This window comes from Pseudorasbora parva, chromosome 23 (assembly GCF_024679245.1).
Source record: "Pseudorasbora parva isolate DD20220531a chromosome 23, ASM2467924v1, whole genome shotgun sequence".
NCBI lineage: Eukaryota > Metazoa > Chordata > Actinopteri > Cypriniformes > Gobionidae > Pseudorasbora > Pseudorasbora parva.
Genome location: NC_090194.1, coordinates 13,427,246 through 13,439,395, shown reverse-complemented (window position 1 = coordinate 13,439,395; position 12,150 = coordinate 13,427,246). Strand labels below are relative to the sequence as shown.

At 38.6% G+C, this 12,150-nt stretch overlaps 1 protein-coding gene across 3 annotated transcripts in view; it reads right to left on the bottom strand.

The window, feature by feature from the left end:
* Positions 1 to 12,150, bottom strand: part of gnaz (guanine nucleotide binding protein (G protein), alpha z polypeptide) — a 53,765-nt gene that overhangs the window by 8,058 nt on the left and 33,557 nt on the right. The gene's annotated exons all lie outside the window — the stretch shown is intronic.

Here is a 12,150-nt window from a genome sequence, read left to right as displayed (position 1 = left end):
CTATACTTTTCTAAGCCATCAGAATTACAATTTCCCCATGGCAGGCAATAAAACAGGTGCATTGAAAGAGAAACCTGAGGAACAATAATCTCATAGAGACATAAGCATAGGTAACAAGAGAATCGGATTCTATTCTCCAGATAAAATGTTTTAATAGGCTTCTGAACATTAAAAAAATACATTAAAACCCAGACACCACAAAATCCCTAAGAGAAACCAGCAGCTCACAGAGTCATTTCGATTTCAGCAGGCATCATATGGCCAACCGAGGTTATTAACCTCTATTTCTCTAGCCCCCACTGAGTTCCCTATCTAATTCAATTAGTCACCTGCCCATGTTCAATTACCTTGCTGTGTTTGCCAGGGTAATGCCCATAAAACAAAGGCAGAGGACAGGATGTAAATAACACCCGTGAAATGCGCAGAACCATTTTGCTGGCGACATCAGCTGAGCCTTTTACGATACCATCATCCATCCAAGTAATGCATTTTAATCCCTGAAAATGTGCTTTCTGCCGATATTTTAAAGGTGATAGTGTTTACTAAACATCATTTACTACATAATCTCCTTTAGCTAAGACTATAAGACCACATCAAGTCTACTAGAAGTCATTGCAAGTCTAATAGCAAATATAGCAGTTATCGATTATCCTAAAGGCTGTAACATACATACTGCAAGAACAGAGAAAAAAGTTCTCGCTCCCTGTGCTGCAAGAAAGAAAATGACGTTATTTTGTTTGCTACATCGCCTGAGCAGAACTTTTTTCTTGCGGGTGTCCAAGAACTATTGTGTGATTGGTCAGACATTTAAAGTGGGCGGGGTTAATGCGGAGAAACGCAGATGATCGGCACCTGCTTTTCTCGTGAAGTATGAATGTACTGCAAGAACGAACTTTGTTCTTGTTCTTGCCACCTCGAGAAAACGAACAAATTTCTTTGTTCTTGCAGAGTATGTTCCAAGCATAAGTGTGTAGCGTTTACACATTTTGTGTAAGTGGAGTGTGTGCGGGTGGATCCACCCTACCGCCCCCCTCCCACAGTGTGAGCCGCAATGGTTGCGGGCACGTGGTTGGGACGAGCAGCTTGTGACCGAGGGAGGAATCTGATATGAAGACTGGGCCGCTGTTTGAAAGGTTACACAAAACATCATCGTGCTTTAAGCAAATCACAAGATCATCTACGAGAGAGTGTAAGTGGGTTTCACAGAGAGATGAGTAAAATCAGTGAACTATGTGAAAATGATGGAGGAATATATAGAAAGACCTCGTCACTGGGGCTCTTTCATAATTTTTGTCTCCTTCTTTTTGTATAGTGCTGCACCAAGGTTATTCCTGCTAGTCTTGAAGCAACATTCCCATCCACCAATCAGATATTAACTTTAGGGTTTAAGATTTTTTTAGGCCATGCTCAGAGAGCAACTGTCCTTTATTTGAGTCCTTAATATGGTAATGTTCACACAAACGGTACAGTTATCTACGGGAGTGACAAGCGCATTCTATTACAGAACTCACACCCAGAAATTTTTAGGACTCACAACCGTATTCTCTGAAAACCTGCACTGTGAACGGGCTGTGTGAATGGAACTGCATTGGACATTCACTGTGGGTTCAAACAACCCAATTTCTGGGTTTGTCCATTTTCAACCCAACTTGAGTTGTTTTTAACCCAGCATTTTTTTAGAGTGTAGTGATAACAGCCAATTACATTATTTTTCCACTGTTGCATGAACGCATTTGGCTAGCGTCTGCGCTAAGGTATTTGCATAGGTAATCTGATTGGCTGATGCCTACGTTGGTGCTTGAAAAGTTGAAATGTTTTCATCTTAATAAACTCGCGGCTCAATTGGACTTTTCTGTTTTATGGACGCAGCCATCTTTGCTATTACTTTGGTCACTATGGTTATGTCGCTTTGTTTACTGGAAAAATAATACTGGAAACACACACACACACATATATATAGCCCTGACTCCCGAGGGGGACAACGTCCGATTTCAACCGAGAGGGACGTCATTTAAGCTACCTGCTATTAGGTTAGGGATAAGGTTAAGACTTTACTTTGACAGGAAATTTGTTCCAGGACCAAGAACAAAGGTTGCACAATTATATGTATCATTTTGTTGGCTTTTTTGTTCACACAAGTGACCTAATAGATATCTTGTAGTGTGAGTAATCCTCCATGACATTCTGATGTAATCTTTAAAAAATAGTGCACTCCGATATAATGATTTGGAAAAAAACCCTGTTGTAAACAGATAAACATTTGTCTGTAACATGTAGTTTGCTGTCAGACTGCGAGGCGCTGCAATTCACGCAGAGGCCCGAGAGTGCACTCGTATTCCTGCCGAGAGAGGCCCTTGAATGGGCTTGAATTGGGCTTTCTGAAATCAGGTCACACCATTAGCCAAATGACTCTGCAGATCTTAAGGTGTCCATTAAGCAATCGGGCAGCCCAGGGGATGGGGTGGAAGTGCTTTGTCGAAGCTCAGGGTGTTTCCAACTACAGAGTTCTCCAGAGCCAATTGTGGGAGAGATGGAAGGAGGAGACAGAGAGAGAGACAAATACAGAGAAAAGGAGGCAGGAAGCCAGCGGGAGGGGTACCCCCACTGAGACACAAGGCGCAGCGTGACGCCTGGCCTCTCCCTGCACACTCCAGACACAAGCCGTCATTAGGCTTAAATATTAATAAGGAGGTTCAACAGTGTATTAATGCTTTGTTTCCTGTAAATAAGAACTGTTGAATTGAGACGTCTCGCTCCAGAAAATCCATTTCGTTGAAGTTAAGTGAAAACGACTCTTGTCTAGTCTCCTAATAGCCCCAGCAGCAATAAGAGAGCTGTAAAGTACATTTACACCATACCTGCTCGTAATTGGAACGCTTTGCGTCTCACATTTGTCTCTGTTCTCTTTATCCTGCCCCGCTCCCATTTCCTTTGTTGAAGATAAGAACATTATACAAAGATTAGCTGTATTAGAACGTAGAAGGACCCCTAGTTATCGGTTCTTTTTATTAAATTATTATTAGAACCACAATCCAGGGCTTACTTCAAAAATGAGGCTGTGATGACATTTCTGCAAAAATGATATTACAAGGGTTTTATATGTTTCGCAAGACTTTCAAAGTGAAATGTCCAACGAGTGACACTAAAAGCGTGTTTAGCTTTATTCGAAACAGATGAACGTGAAACTGGCAACGCTTTATTTCGCTGGTTGTTGTACATATCATGGTAGTATGGAAATAAAATGTCCGGTGAGTGGCGCTAAAAAGTTAATTGTCTATAGAATTTGAAGATAACACCTAAACCCTAACTTAATGGAATAGTTCACCCAAAAATGAAAAATCTGTCATCAATTACTCACCCTCAAGTTGTTCCAAATCTGTAAAGTGAGTTACTTTCTTTTGCTGAACACAAAAGAAGCTATTTTGAAGAATGTTGGCAACCAGACAGTTGACGGTAAACATTGGCTTCCATATTAAGCAACAAAAAAAAAAAGACCAACCTTCAAAAAACAAACAAACCAATCAATCCTTTCTGGACATGGACAGTAGTGCATGTTTTGCATATGCTCTGGGACTAAAATATAAAATATCTTAAACTGTGTTCTGAAGATGAACGGAGGTCTTACGGGTGTAAAACACTCCTTTATTACATCAATTTCATTTTTGGGTGAAGTAACCCTTTAATTCTGTGTTTTTTTGCTTATTTGCTGTACATCCTGTCAGTGTTCTGTTTTTTGGTATAAGTCAGAAATTTCACAACACAGAGTCAGTGGAGAACGTCAGATTCACCTCCCCCCCAAGTGTGGGCGTGGCCTAAATGCGCTCTGTCTCTATAGCAAACCACAACCATTCAATTCAAATTCCCTAGGACAAAATCAAGTCCTGGTCTACATTTGTTCTTGTTCGAGAAGCCGCTTCACTCATATACATCACAGTAGGGAAGAAAAGACATTGCTCATCCTTAGAAATAAGTATGATTGTTAAAAAAAGAAATGTTTACTTCACAAATCATACATTTTAATGTCTTTAGGATAACGAGGGACGAGTTACACACTAAAGTTTAATACAGTAAGGTTTGTTCAATTTATCAGTTAACCCAAAAATTATGTTATAATTTACTTTGTTACAATCCTGTATGACTTTCTTTCTTGTGTGGAACACAAAAGATATTCTGAAGAACGATGGGAACCAAACAATCCTTTGTTTTTCACTGTATGGGAATCTTTTGTGTTCAGTAGAAGAAAGAAAGTCATACTGATTCACAAAAACATGAGGGCAAATAAATGATTACAGGATTTCAAATATTTTGTCTGGTAAAAAAAAAAAATCTGAACAGAAAAAGAAAATAATGTGCCTCAGTGGCTGGTGTCACACATAAGATGAGAGATGATAGAAGTTCTCCATCAATGAACTTTATCAAAGCCAAAATATATTCTTCCATGCTGGCCAAGCATCCCTCCCATGACCCAGATCTTGAGTCTCTCTCCAACTCCTCCCAGCCAACTGGCATCTGAGCTGCATTGCTTCGACTGACTATTGCGCAATGCAGTTCCTCGCGCTATCCTTCTCGGCACAAGCACACGTTCTCCACCGCTTGCACGAGCACACGTCTACCCTCTCTCCGGTTGCCGAGCACCACGTAAACCCCCCTCTCCTGGTCACAGCTCATTGTCAACAGCACAGGATTAGGAGCGTTTGACTGCTCTGTTGCTTGGCAACAGTTGCCATGGAAACCTTTTTTTTAAGGGAGGGTTGGGTCAAAAAAAGGAACGTAGAAAAGGATATTTAAGGGGGAAAAGAAGATACAATGCGCTGTGCCACAAAATTGACAACTGTTGCTTGAAGTCCCCAGCAGGCGCTGAATTACTGAAAAGCTTTTGTACCAGATGTGCAGCAATTCGCGTTCCCTTAATAGGGGACTGTGGGACTACAGCAGAGAGGACATTATTTCTAATACAAATCTGTTGAATTTTAGCTAATTAAATTGTAAAATTGCTTTCATTAGGTAAAAAATGACTTCAAAGGAATCCTGCCAGTATTTCTTGGTCAAATATGGTCTGTCGTCAAAGCTTAGTCAGCGTTGCCAGCTTTAGCCAGTTTGCCCGGTGCAAATCATTAGGTGGGATTTTAAATGCAGAAACTAAAAAATTTGGCAGAATTCTGGTCAACCACAATCTATAAAATATCGCTCCACTTAAGCCTGAATGAAACTCATGACAGCTGGAAATGAGACTTTCAAGGGCGAGGATACATAGATAATTTATTATCTGGGGAAGGTACTGTGTTTGCAGTGTTGTGGAAAACTTTTCCTTGGAACATCTTACAAGCATGTTTCATGTGGCTAGGGGCATCATGTAGCTATTTTTTAATTATTTATTTTTTGAGGGGGCAGCAGTGTTTGCTCACAGCGCGCCCTAGGCAAGATTAGACATGACCAAAAACAAAAAAACAATACTTTAATAGTAGTTTTATACTTAACTAGAATAGTATAAGACCTGGGTTCATTAACTATTATATATATAATATAATATATATATATATATATATATATATATATATATATATATATATATATATATATATATATATATATATATATATATATATATATATATATTACATTAAAATATTTACACTAGAAATAATAAATGATTTTGATGACATCAATGACATCAAATTTGATCAGTGCAAATAACCGGAAATAAACTTAAACCAGAAACTTAATCAATGCCGACCCGCGACATTTAGTAATAAAATAACTTCTCTTATGAAACGCTACATTTCTCAGCAACGAGGGGGTTACATTGCTATTTGGACGAAATTAAAAACTCAAAAGCGCTAAATAGACGCAAGTACATATCTCTCTCTCGCTCTCTAGATAAATAGCCTAATTCAAATAATTAATGCATTCAAATAATATATGCACAGTATACACCGTTTTAATCTATTTTGACTTTGTTGTTCAAAATACACTTTTTGTATGAAAAAATCACAAAAATCTGTTTGAGTGAACTGCTTGTTGCTATATTTTCATTCTGGTTTAACATGCTGCATTAACCAGACGTTTTAGTGCCCTGTTTTCCTGTATAATGACTGTGTTCAGCAGTCCTATATACAGAAGTGGCTATAGACACATGGCTGTAGTGCAAAAGCTTTCCGTGTCACTAGCCCAACCCTGTCATCTTAGTCAACATTGTCTATATATCAAAATCTAAGTCACCAAGATTTTCTCCTATTATCAACATTCAGAGCATCATCGCTCTACTTCTCTTGTAATGCTCGTGTTTCTGCCTATGGCTGACAGCCCATTTGTAAAGACCACGGAGCATTGCTTAAAACCCTTCGCTGCCACTCCGACCCAATCATTCGGTGACCGCGCTGATCCCCCTTGCCTCATCCGACGCGTGCCAGTGAGTGAATTTGCAGAGAGGGGTGTCATTTTATAAATTTTGCTCTGCTGGCACAACCAGAGGAGATTGGCAGCACTCAAGCTTCAGCACATGTGGGCCAGTTCAGAGATGAGTGCTTATTGAGTAATCTAATTCAGAGGCTCATCCCAGACCCTGGAGCTCAAACACACGCTCATGTAGCTGTTAGCGTATGTTTATGAAAGTTGTGAGGCCCAGTGTAGCCAAGATTTTCCATCAGGTTTTACTAGACCATCAAGGAGAGCAAAAAACCTAGCAAAACAATGACCTGATATATCATTTATTCACTGTATCTCTTAAAATGATCATTAAATGACATTAGCTACACTGTAAACCCTAATGTTGTCTTTACTTAAACAAATCAAGTAAACTTGACTAAATATTACTAGTTTAGTCTAAAAACTCAGTCATATAAGTTAGTATAACTTATTAACCTACAAAATGCATAAACTTAAGATTTCAAGTTGTATGAACTCAAAATCATAAGTAATTAAAATAGCTCACTCTGGTCTTGCTTTGATGTGATTGGCCATGCAAAGAGTTCTGTCTAGCAACAAGAGAACGAATTCACTGATTGGAGGACATTTCCAAAAGGCGGTCCTTTTCGCCTCACCTGTTGCTTGTTGCTGAATCAAATTAAGATGGAGACTTTTTCATTGTGTGCAATCTTAAATTCGGTAAGTAAAAATTTGTAAGTTACTAAACCTAACAATAATACGTGAACTAACTTATAACCAGATTGACTTTATTTCTGTTTTAATGAAAATAATAGTTTTGTTGGAAGTCACCATGATGGAGAAAAGTGTTTGCTTTAGTTGGGCTCTTGACAAATGATAATGTAATATTAGTGTAATATATTTCTCTGGCTGCTTTGTGTTTGTGAGACACATATGTTAAGTAACAAAAAGCCAAGAGAAAATATCATCAAGTGGTGTTGTTTATTCATTGATGATGATAATAACACCATCATGCATAGGCAGAATCCCTGATCTTGTGCAGAGTCCAATGCTTTGGATGTCAAAGCAGTTATTAATAGTTTTGAAATATTAATAATACTATAATCTTCACTATTGTGCTAATATAATTATTATTATTTTTTTTTAAATGTGCACAAAATGTTTAAATCTATGGCATTAGTTAGACACATACACACATCACTAATCTGCGTATGAATCTCTACAATGGTGACAAAACTTTTTACAATGGTGAAAAAATCTGATAAACAGATCAACTCTGAACATAAAACAAGCTAAAAAAACATCAGAACAAAACAGCAAAAGTAACAGCAAATAGTAAGAATTCAAAGAAAATTTGTCACAATTCAGACGCATAATTTATTCATGCTGCTATGCATGTTGGGACCAATGGGGAGGTTTTGATTGGTTGTACCCAGCATGGTGTACTGAACTGGTGTAGCAAGTTTGGTGAACTTAACAATTTAAGTACAGTGAAAGTGAGCACCAAGTTAAGTAAACTTAAATATTCAAGTTTTAGGAGACTCCATTACTCAATTGAATTGAGGGAATCACTTTCCTCAAATCATTTGAGTATTCTCAACTTATTAGGGTTTACAGTGTAGCTATTTTACTTCTGTCACATGATTTTCAGTATATTCTAACCCTAAAGCTAGTAGATAGATCATTCAGAATATTTTAAAACCAGAACTTGTTTTATGAAAGAACAATACATTTTAAAGCCATAGAATTTTAATTTATCCAAACCTAGCATGAAAATAAGCAACACACCTTATAAACAGGTGCAGCTAGAGCTAATAAATCATATTTGAAGATGACCTCAGGCTATCGCTAACTGCTGCGCTGCATTTCAACTAGATAAAATGGCAAATCCGCAAAGTCTATTAGAGGAGGTCCACCCTTCCCCCTTTTCGCCACACCCCGGTCAGAAGCTAACTCCGTGCTCCAGTTTCCTCACTTCCTCTTTGACTTGTTACTTCCTTTTTGTTTCAAACTTTCTAGCAGACAACTGCTCTGACCCCATCACATCAGTGATTTTCCCCAGTGCTAAATCTGATAATTCTCGCAGGTACACCCTGACACCTTGCACTGTGAACTCAATTATCACTTTTGTACACCCCCCCTCCAAGACTCGCAGAACACTTTTATTTTTAACTCCCCAACGCTAATTGATATTCCAGGCTAATGCACTACTTGGAAGTTCTTGTTGTGAGTCGAGGGAAAAGGTTTAGCGCACATAGGTATGCAGTCTTTGAACTCACTGATAAGCCATTAGCTTCACCACATGGAAAGAGAACATATGCAGTTAGGCAGCTGTTAATTTAGAATTTTAAAGGTGTCATGAACTGGCTTTTTTAATTTTTTTAGACTGTTGTCTGAGGTCAACAAATGATGTTTGTGTGTTTTTTTACATTCAAAAACATCATAACTAATAAGTAATAGGCTATTTTCTACACTGGTTTATTTTCTACACTCTCCCGAACGCTGGTTCTTGATGGGCGTGCCGCACTGGGGACTTGAAAGTAAACGCCCACGGCTAGGATTGGATAAGATTTGCATATTTAATGAGCTTCAGCTCCCCTGTCAGTTCAGTTCATATGAGGGAGGGATTGTTTTGAAAGCGGCAACCGGAATAATTCTCTCGATCACAGGGCTCGTAAACGTCTTTATTAAACAAACATGATTTATTTCTCATCCACTTTTGTATTACTTGGCGCAGCTGATCAGTGGATTTAAGTGCGAACCACACACACACACACACACACACACACACACACACACACACACACACACACACACACACACACACACACACACACACACACACACACACACACACACGCCCGGGCACCCAGATCAAGATAAAAAATGTGACTACCCTGGTAAAACAAAGGGAAAATAGAATAAATAAATAGAATAAATTTGGTATCCAATATAGAAGGCAGCTTTGTGTCTGCAAATTTAGCGTGACTTGAGACTTGTTTAGAAAAAATTCCGCAGTTAAATAAAACGATTACGAACACGTGTACAACAATGTCTTCCCCACGTGAGCTGGAACTTCATTAAGAATAAATGAAGTATCACGCGTTTCTAATATTAGCATCCAAAGGAAGCTTATGCAGCGACTGTGTTCTTCCACAACCAGGAATAGTGCAATATCTTGCTATCTTCTTCGGCATGTTTATTGCTGCTGGCTTACGCAATACAAACAGCTCCACGAGTCGGTGGGCATGGCTACTGAATTAGATGCGATTATTATTCTGTAGAGAGGCATGCTTCGCCACATGATGCACAAATGATCGTTTTCTGGGCCTGGTGTCTATAAAAGCTATTATTTGCCTACCAAGGAAGTTTTTAGCTCTGAAACTTACAGGATATTCTTATATTACCATGACCTTTTATATATCAAAGGGTCAAGGGAAAGTTAATTTCTCAATTCATCACCCCTTTAACACAAACACACCTTTAATTAATGTCCGAGGCAAATACAATCAGGTTTACTTTGTAAATATGATTTGCTATTAATGAATGGGGAGCCAGTTTATGCTAGCATGAATTTCAGTGGTTGTCCAGCCTGGTTAAAAACCTAAGCTATTTTGCTGGTCTAAGCTAGTTTACATGGTCTACTAGTATGGGATGTACACTCACCTAAAGGATTATTAGGAACACCATGTGTTTGACCCCCTTTCACCTTCAGAACTGCCTTAATTCTACGTGCCATTAATTCAACAAGGTGCTGAAAGCATTCTTTAGAAATGTTGGCCCGTATTGATAGGATAGCATCTTGCAGTTGATGGAGATTTGTGGGATGCACATCCAGGGAACAAAACTTCCATTCCACCACATCCTAAAGATGCTCTATTGGGTTGAGATCTGGTGACTGTGGGGGCCATTTTAGTACAGTGAACTCATTGTCATGTTGAAGAAACCAATTTGAAATGATTCGAGCTTTGTGACATGGTGCATTATCCTGCTGGAAGTAGCCCTCAGAGGATGGGTACATGGTGGTCATAAAAGGATGGACATGGTCAGAAACAATGCTCAGGTAGGCCATGGCATTTTAACGATGCCCAATTGGCCTAAAGTGTGCCAAGAAAACATCCCCCACACCATTACACCACTAGCGCGTTGACTAGCGCGTGTGTTGTTCAAGACTCAGTTTAGAGACCATGATTTTCCTTCAAACACAACTGCTTGCTAAAATTCATAAAGAAATATGTTCATCATAGTTCAAATCGCAAGTTTCACCCACTGTCAGGTGATTGACACTATTGGTGCGAGACGCAGTCACAATCATGTCAGTTTATGATTTGTGTCTAACTGATCGCATGGTTTTTGGTCAAAATGATCGCATATCATTTGAAAACATTTAAAAATGATTGCAATATCATTATTATTATTTTGTCAGCTTCTTCACGGGATTATGATGAATAGGTCTTTGAGTCTTTGATTCATCTAATGACCTTATCATGAAAGCATGAAATGAATGAAAAGAAGGCTATATGTATTATTTATTTTCTTTTACAGTAAAAGTATTATTATTTGTGTAATCAGGGAGTTTTTTTTAAATGTTGCAAAAGCACTTTGTTCTTACATGAACTGACTACCTCTTTGCACTTCAATAAAAAAAAAAAAAATTGTGGTATTTGGCATATTTGTTTTTGCTGTAGTTTTTAGGGGGTTATTTTTCCTGTAAAGATATCGCGATATATATCGTATATCAAGATATAGCAAAATATATTGAGATATATTTTTTGCTCCATATTGCCCAGCCCTAATCTGAATGTCTCTATAGAAATCGAGACTCATCAGACCAGGCAACATTTGTTCAGTCTTCAACTGTCCAATTTTGGTGAGCTTGTGCAAATTGTAGCCTCTTTTTCCTATTTGTAGTGGAGATGAGTGGTACCCGGTGGGGTCTTCTGCTGTTGTAGCCCATCTGCCTCAAGGTTGTGCGTGTTGTGGCTTCACAAATGCTTTGCTGCATACCTCAGTTGTAACGAGTGGTTATTTCAGTCATAGTTGCTCTTCTATCAGCTTAAATCAGTCGGCCCATTCTCCTCTGACCTCTAGCATCAACAAGGCATTTTCGCCGACAGGACTGCCGCATACTGGATGTTTTTCCCTTTTCACACCATTCTTTGCAAACCCTAGAAATGTGTGTGAAAATCCCAGTAACTGAGAAGATTGTGAAATACTCAGACTGGTCCGTCTGGCACCAACAACCATGCCAACCTCATAATTGCTTAAATCATTAAATCAGACATTCAGTTTGGAGTTTAGGAGATTGTCTTGACCAGGACCACACCCCTAAATGCATTGAAGCAACTGCCATGTGATTGGTTGATTAGATAATTGCAATAATGATAAATTGAACAGGTGTTCCTAATAATCCTTTAGGTGAATGTATTTTCCGAAAGCATTGTTAGCCAACTATGGTTGCAAGTTCCGGCGTTACCAAAATTGTTAAACGATTCAATGTTTCCCAAAACCAACAAATATTTGCAAACTGCATCTTAAAGTTGTGTGGTTGGAACTACAGTTCTCAACCTGCAGTTAGAAGCATAGTTTCTTGATTGGATGGTTGAGAAGATGGATGTGTGACAAAGTTACTACAGTTTCGGGAAACAGACATGACTATCTTTTTAATTTCTCCATCTATGTATCATATTATGGAAGTTAGGCAGTGAGTTTTGTTGCTGTGCAGTAAAGGCACAATTGATCAAGCTGGTGTTTAGTTAGGAGTTG